Source organism: Hypanus sabinus, chromosome 7, assembly GCF_030144855.1.
Source record: "Hypanus sabinus isolate sHypSab1 chromosome 7, sHypSab1.hap1, whole genome shotgun sequence".
Taxonomy (NCBI): Eukaryota; Metazoa; Chordata; class Chondrichthyes; order Myliobatiformes; family Dasyatidae; genus Hypanus; species Hypanus sabinus.
Window position 1 is genome coordinate 30,515,666 of NC_082712.1, and position 7,817 is coordinate 30,523,482.

The window sequence follows — 7,817 nt, forward strand, 5'->3', positions numbered from 1 at the left end:
GTTTGTCGGAAAGTTACTGCGGGACGCGTTGGATCTTCCCCCGGCTATGTAGCAGGAAGTTGAAAGAGCCCACCACGTGTTAGTCCCAAAACCTACCCAGGATAGAAAGCCACGCTCAATAATAATTAAATTCCTTCGGTACAGCACCAAGGTGGAGATTCTACGAAGGGCCTGGGGTAAGAAGAGAGTGTTTTTAGAGGATAAATTAATATATTTCGACCAAGATTACCCCCCCCCCGTGGTTCTCCAGAAACGCAAAGAATACTCCAAAGTAAAGCGAGTATTAAAGCAAAATAAGATTAGATTTCAAACTCCGTACCCTGCTAAACTTCAAGTGTTTTATGACAACGGGACGCGGTTGTACCAGACAGTGGAAGAGGCAACTACTGACATGAAGGCCAGAGGGTTGCCCGTCAGCATGACCAAATCGAGAGAAAGCCTGGCTGAGGAATTGTCCCACTCGGCTTGGGAGATAGTGCGAGAAACGAGAAGGCAGGAGACGGGAAAAGGCTGAGAGAAACATATCAGGAAGAGACCGGGAGTTTCCCAAAGACAGTCCTCACCCCCTTCAGAAGAGCCATAAGGTTTGGCTAACTTTAAAAATGTTGAGAAGCTAAACAGAAGCAGAAGTACAGGGTGATATACCTATCTCGAGAAATACTTATTATAATGTGGATTTTATATTACTTAGTTGTTATTCTTTATCCGCTCACTTACTCCTTTTCCCCCACCAAAATGAGAATATATATATCTATATATATGTGTGATATGTGTGTGTGTGTGTGTGTGTGTGTGTGTGTGTGTGCATATATGTGTATGTGTGTAATGTTTGTGTGTATATATATATACATATGTGTGTGTGTGTGTGTGTGTGTGTGTGTGTGTGTGTATAGGAGGAGTACACAGGGAAATCTTTTCTGTGTAATGGACTTGTTCACTGACTTTTATGAATACTGCAATGGGGGCCCTCAACTGATAAGTAGGAGGGGTTATCCCCCACAGCTGGACATTTCCTCTAGCTCAACGCAGGGTTATTTGCTAGAGACATCAGCCTTGGAATCACACGTTCATTGCCATTTCTGTTATTATTTGAGTTTCTTGGTTCTTATTTGTTCAGGGAGTAGATTGATTAAGTTTTATTCTAATTTCAATGATACATCGACAGATAAATACAGATGGCTAAGGATTCATTTCTTTTAATGTACATGGGCTATTAAATCCAATCAAACGTAAGAGAATTTTATCCAAAATGAGAAAAGAACAAGCCCATGTAGTATATTTACAGGAAACTCATTTAAGTGATAATGAGCATAAAAATCTAAAGAGAATGGGCTTCACTAATCTGTTTTTCTCCTCATATAAATCAGGACATAGGAGAGGAGTTGCTATTCTTATCTCAAATAAGCTAAGTTTTGAAAAAAATATTCAAAATGGGAGATAAAGAAGGGTGATATATTCTGGTAAGGGGGAATATAGACGGCAATTCAGGTACTCTATTGAATATATATGCAACCCCGGGGAGTGATATTGGTTTCTTTCAGAAAATTACTGATATTATGGTAACAGAAACAGAAGGTCTCCTGATGTGTGGGGGAGACTAACATTTACAATTACAACCAAACTTAGACTCTTCCAATAGAAAAACCTATGAAACAAAATCTTTACATAAGAAAGTAAATACACTTTTTGAGGATGTTGGTTTAATTGATATATGGAGGGACCTTTTCCCTGACAGAAGGGATTACACTCATTATTCTGCTGCACATTCTGTATATACAAGAATAGACTATTACATAACATTTGGAAAAGACAAAGACAAAATAAACACCTGTGGAATTGGGACAATAGATGTAAGTGACCATGCACCTATATATTTATCTGTTGATTTTGACCTACAACCAAAGAATACCATTTGGAAACTAAATTCAAGTCTACTCAATGATAAGGAACAAATTAAAAAAGAAATTGGTCTCTACTTAGAATTTAATGATAATGGAGAGGTTTCACCTCCCAGTTTATGGGATACTCTGAAGGTGGTCTTAAGAAGAAAAATTATAGCGATATCTTCATATGAGAAAAAATAAGGAATAAAACATTAGAGGAATTACAAAATAGGCTGAAGGAACTAGAGAAAAAACACAAATTGAATTTGGCACAGGATACATCAGGGGAAATTAAAAGAATTAGGAATGAAATAAATAATTTGGCTATGCAAGAAATCAGGAAAAACTTAATGTTTCTGAAACAGAGACACTATGAAAGTGGATTAAAATCTATGAAAATACTGGCATGGAAACTGAAAAAAAAAAGGTAGCAGAAAATACAATTCATAGAATTAGGGACCCAAGAATGAAAATGATAAAAAATAAGCTAAGTGAAATTCAAGAAGCTTTTGAAGTGTTTTACAAAATGCTATATTCCAAAGTTCCAGGGGGAAGCATAACCCAAATTAACACCTTCTTGAATTCTCTAGAGTTACCCACTTTAAGCGAACAACCAAATAGAACGATGACTGCTGACATAACTGAAGTTGAATTAAAAGCTGCAATTAGTAGGCTTAAATTAAATAAGTCACCAGTATCAGATGGGTATACGGCAGAGTGGTTAAAAGAATTTAAAAATGAGTTAATTCCTGTTTTACTCCCCACACTGAACTGGGCTCTAAAAAAGGCACAAATGCCACCCAGTTGGAAGGAAGTGATAATCTCAGCTATACCGAAAGAAAACAAGGATAAAATGGAATGTGGGTCATTTAGACCAATATCCATTCTTAATGTATTTATTTACCTCCATCATGGCCAAACGATTAGAGGAGTTTCTCCCCAAACTGATATGTAACGATCAGACAGGTTTTATACGACAATGCCAGACTCGACAATATACGCAGGACACTTCACATTATGGATCATATACAAAAAAATTAAATCGAAGCAATAGTGATAAGCGTGGATGCTGAAAAAGCATTTGATTCAGTTAATTGCAATTTTCTTTACAGAGTTTTACATAGATTTGGTTTCCAAGACACAATTATTAAAACTATACAGACATATATAGTCAACTACTATAATATAATCCTACTGTTAGGATTAAAATCAATGGATATTTATCAAATAGTCTTACCCTAGAAAGGGGCAAGAGACAGGTTTGTGCATGGTCACCACTACTCTTCGCGTTATATCTGGAACCACTAGCTCAATACATCAGACAAAATGAAGATATCAGGGGAATTACTATTAAAGGGACAAAGCATAAATTGGCTTGTTATGCAGATGACATTTTGATCTATCTAGGGCAACCAACATACTCTTTACCTAAATTGATGCAATCCTTTGAACAATATGGTCAATTATCAGGATACAAGATCAACATAGATAAAACCCAATTACTTTCATATTACTATAGCCCACCAAGAGAAATTGAAAGTCGATACCCCTGGGCATGGCACACAGAGTCTTTCAAATATTTGGGCATCATTATGCCAAAAAATTTGGCAAAATTATCAGAATGTAATTATCAGCCTTTATATAAAAAAATTAAGGAAGATGTGGCAAGATGGAACCTGATTCCTTTTTTCAGTCTCAGTTCAAGGATTGAGTCTATTAAAATGAATATACTGCCCAGTCTGTTATATCTTTTTCAGACCCTACCAATAGAGATTAATCAAAATCAATTCAATGAATGGAACAAGATGTTATCAAGGTATATTTGGCAGGGTAAAAGGCTTAGAGTTCGTCTCAAAACTTTGCAATTAGCAAAGGAAAAGGGGGGATGGAGCCTACCTTCTCTTAGAGATTATTATTTTGCAGCAAAACAGTTAAGAGCTGTGATATGTTGGTGCAATCCATCATATGACGCTCAATGGAAAAACATTGAGGAGCGGGTACTTCCCATCCCCATACAAGCAATTTTGGCTGATAACAACCTGCAAAGGTACATAAATACTATTGATAACCCATGGGTGAAATTGACTCTTAAAATATGGAAAACTACTATAAAAGAATATAATCTAGAGAGAGATATTGCAATTCTTAAATGGTGTGCATATGACTCGGATTTTACACCAAATAAATTGGATGCTAGATTTAAGGACTGGACAGCTAAAGGAATAACAGTTCTTTGCAACATAATGAAAGAAGGAACACTGTTCAGTTTTGAAATGCTTAAAGAGAAACACTTACTAGAAAAACAAGATTTTTATTGGTATTTACAGATGCGACAATATGTTAATAAGATACTTAAAAATGTAACCAAGGCAAATACATGCTTGATAGAGCTCTTCAGAAAAGCATATAATTCAGATAACGGTAGTAGAATCGTTTCAAGCATGTATAAGGGGTTGTCAAATCTTAAAACACATTCGACTTCATACATTAAAACAAAATGGGAGAAGGAAGGAGGGATAATTATATCTGAGGAAGAATGGACAACAATATGGACGTATCAATGGAAGTGTACCAGTTCACAGAAATGGAGGGACTTTGGATGGAAAAACTTGATAAGATATTTTATTACACCCTCTCAGAAATCCCAATTTGATAGTAACCTCCTTGTTTGCTGGAGAAATTGTGGAAATCAAAATGCAAATCCTTATCATATTTTTTGGGACTGCCCTGTTATCAAAAACTATTGGAGGGGGATACACAATGCCCTACAAGACATCTTTAAATGTGAAATACCCTTAGAGAGTAAGACCATATATTTTGGATATATACCTCAAGAATGGTTGAAAAGAGATAAATATTTAATGAATATACTGTTGGTGGCTGTTAAAAAGACTCTTACTAGGAAATGGTTATCACAGGAGAGCCCAACTTTAAATACATGGATGGAAATTGCAATGGACATTTACAAAATGGAGAAGATAACAGCATTACCTCAGAAATGCTTTCAGGTTCTGCATGATGACTGCTTTATTTACCAGATAAGGTCAGGGGCGAACTGTAGAAATATGCTATCTGCTTATAAAGTGTTCTAACATGTCCTGTGGCTATTAATGGTACTATATAAACACAGTTCATTTATTCTACCTTTTCATCTCATTACAAGAATGAGTCATTCATTTTCTTTCTTATATTAAAAAAGTATCATCTTAATGTATTACTTCAGGGACAAAATTGTTATTGTGATTATTATTATTATGTTTTTATTTTTTCTCAGCTCAAGCTGGTAAAACCTGAGATATGGGCATAGCCAAGCATACTCATTTTTCAATTGCTGGGAACTTTTGGACTATTCTAGTGGTGTTTAGTATTGTAGCTTTCTGAAGATTTACTTAAATATTACTGTGTATGCCTATTAGTTTAAATCTATTGTGCAGTGTCTTGGGATGATACCAGTTGCAGATATTACTATTGGGACAGTGTATACCCTGTTCATATTCCATAGTCTTTCAATTTCCTCTTTTAATTCAGCATATTTCTAGTACTTTTCATTTACTGATTTCTGTATGTTATGTGTGTTTGGAATGGTTATATTTATTAAGTTAATTGTTCTTGCTTGTTCATCCTGTAATTTCATATCTGGATGGTTATTGCAGATTGTCCTATCAGTAATAATGGATCAGTCATAAGAAAATTTACAGGACTTTGACTCTACAACTGGATCGGGCTTGTATCTGTAGTAAAGCAGGGTGTCTTTTACGTGTTTGTATTCTAAAACAAGATTTTTGTGAATGATGTTGGCACTTGATTTTACCTGTGTACATAATCAGATTGAGTTAAACCACTGCAGGACCCTGCAATATATTGGATTGTTTCAGGTTTCTTGGCATTTTCTGCATTTATCATCTTGAATTTATTGGTCTTTTATTATGTGTTTTTGGTAATTTTTTGTGTTAACCACCTGGTCCTGTATTGCCACAAGGAACCGCTCTGTTTTTGGTCTCCAACTCTGAGCCTGGTGTCTGATGCTCCCTTGTCAACATCAAGTCCCCTTAGGTCATGGGGATGTCTTCCATGGTGGATCGTGCTCTTCTATTGGTTAACTTTTTCTCCTATAGTGATCATTTCTTCTTTTTTCTGGGTTGTGCTTTCAGTTAAGTTTAGTAGTGTGTATTCCTTATCAGAATTACATATGCCTACATGGAGTGCAAGTAGGTGGACCTGAGTCCATGGCCAGAACAGCCATGAACTGTCGGGCAGCATGATAGCATAGATTGGAGGTATAGTACCATAGAGCACAGCAAAGAGCACAGCAAAGAGGCATAGAGATTAGTGATGCTATTACAGCACCAGTGCTCTGGGTTTAAGTTCCACTGCTCTTTGTTAGAAGTTTGTACATTCACCCCTTAACCAAATGGGTTTCCTTGCATGCTCTAGTTTCCTCCCACATTCCTAAGATGTACGGTCTAGTAGGTTAATTGGTCACATGGGTGTCATTGGGTGCCTTGGGTTGGAAGATCCTGTTATTGTGCTGTATCTCTAAAGAAAAAATAACAAAAACAAAATAAATTATTGAATGTAGAGCATGCTCGATGAGCCAAATGGCCAACTCCTGTTACTACTGATTTGCAGTGATGCAGTTTGAAAGCTCTATTACAATACTCAGTTATCAAGTAGATGGCTATTAGTTTTGTGTTCTTCAAATTGCAAAATGCTTCATATTGCACCCTCTATTCTTGTTATCAACTCTGTTTGTAGGTTTTTAATTCTTCTATCAAATTATTTTAATAAACTGACTGTGTCCAGTTCATTCAAGTAACTAAAGACATTCACCCCTGAATTATTGTAGTAAATTTCTTCAGCACAGTTTCCAAAGTTTTTCCACTTCCCCAATGAAGAGTGCATAGGAGTGTGCAAAATACTTGCCAATGTTTTTTAAAGGTGCCCTTACTTATATGCTCTGTGCCTCTGTTCATAAAGTTAAGCCTAGCAAATGCTTTTTGAACAATTTGTCTAGGCATTCTGAAGGAAATATGTACATAGTCCCCAGATCTGTCCGGTCATGTGCCCCTTTTAGAATTGTTCCTTTTATTTATGATGCTTCTCAAACCATTTCTACTTAAATGTAACTCTTTCCATTCATCATTTATTTTTATTTAGAGATACAGTATGGAAATTCAATTAATATTTGAGAGTCACTATTTTGCTGGTCTAGGTAGGTACTAGTGGTTAGCACAACACTTTATAGTATCAGTGATCCAGGTTCAATTCCTTGTGCTGTTTGTAAAGAGTTGTATGTTCTCTCTGTGACCATGTGAGTTTCCTTTTGGTGCACTAGCTTCCTTCCACAATTCAAAGGCACACCAGTTGGGAGGTTAGTTGGTCACCGTAATTTGCCTCGTGATTAGGCTTGGGTTAAATCAAGGTTTGCTGGGCGGCACAACTCAAAGGGCCGGAAGGGCCTATTCTGCACTGATTCTCAATAAAATAGAAAGGGTGAAAGGACTTCAAGAGAAATTTGCTGCTCACAATAGATTGCTCCACAATGGGCCATTTGTAGATGTGAACTTCCCACTATTCAGGACATTTACAGAGACAGGTGCAGAAAAAGGGACTGAGGGATCATCGGGCATCCGAGGCACCCCAACCACAAACAGTTCCAGCTGCTACCATCCAGGAAACGGTACTGCAGTATTAAAGCCAAGACCAACAGACTCCAGGACAGCTTCTTCCAACAGGTCATCAAACTGATTAATTCACGCTGAGTTAATTGCATTTCTATGCTATATTGACTGCCCTGTTGTATATACTATTTATTACAAATTACTGTAAATTGCAAATTGCACAATCAGACGGAGACATAATGCAAAGATTTTTACTTCTCATGTATGTGAAGGATTCAAGAAATAAAGTCAATTCAATTCATTGTAGACTTGA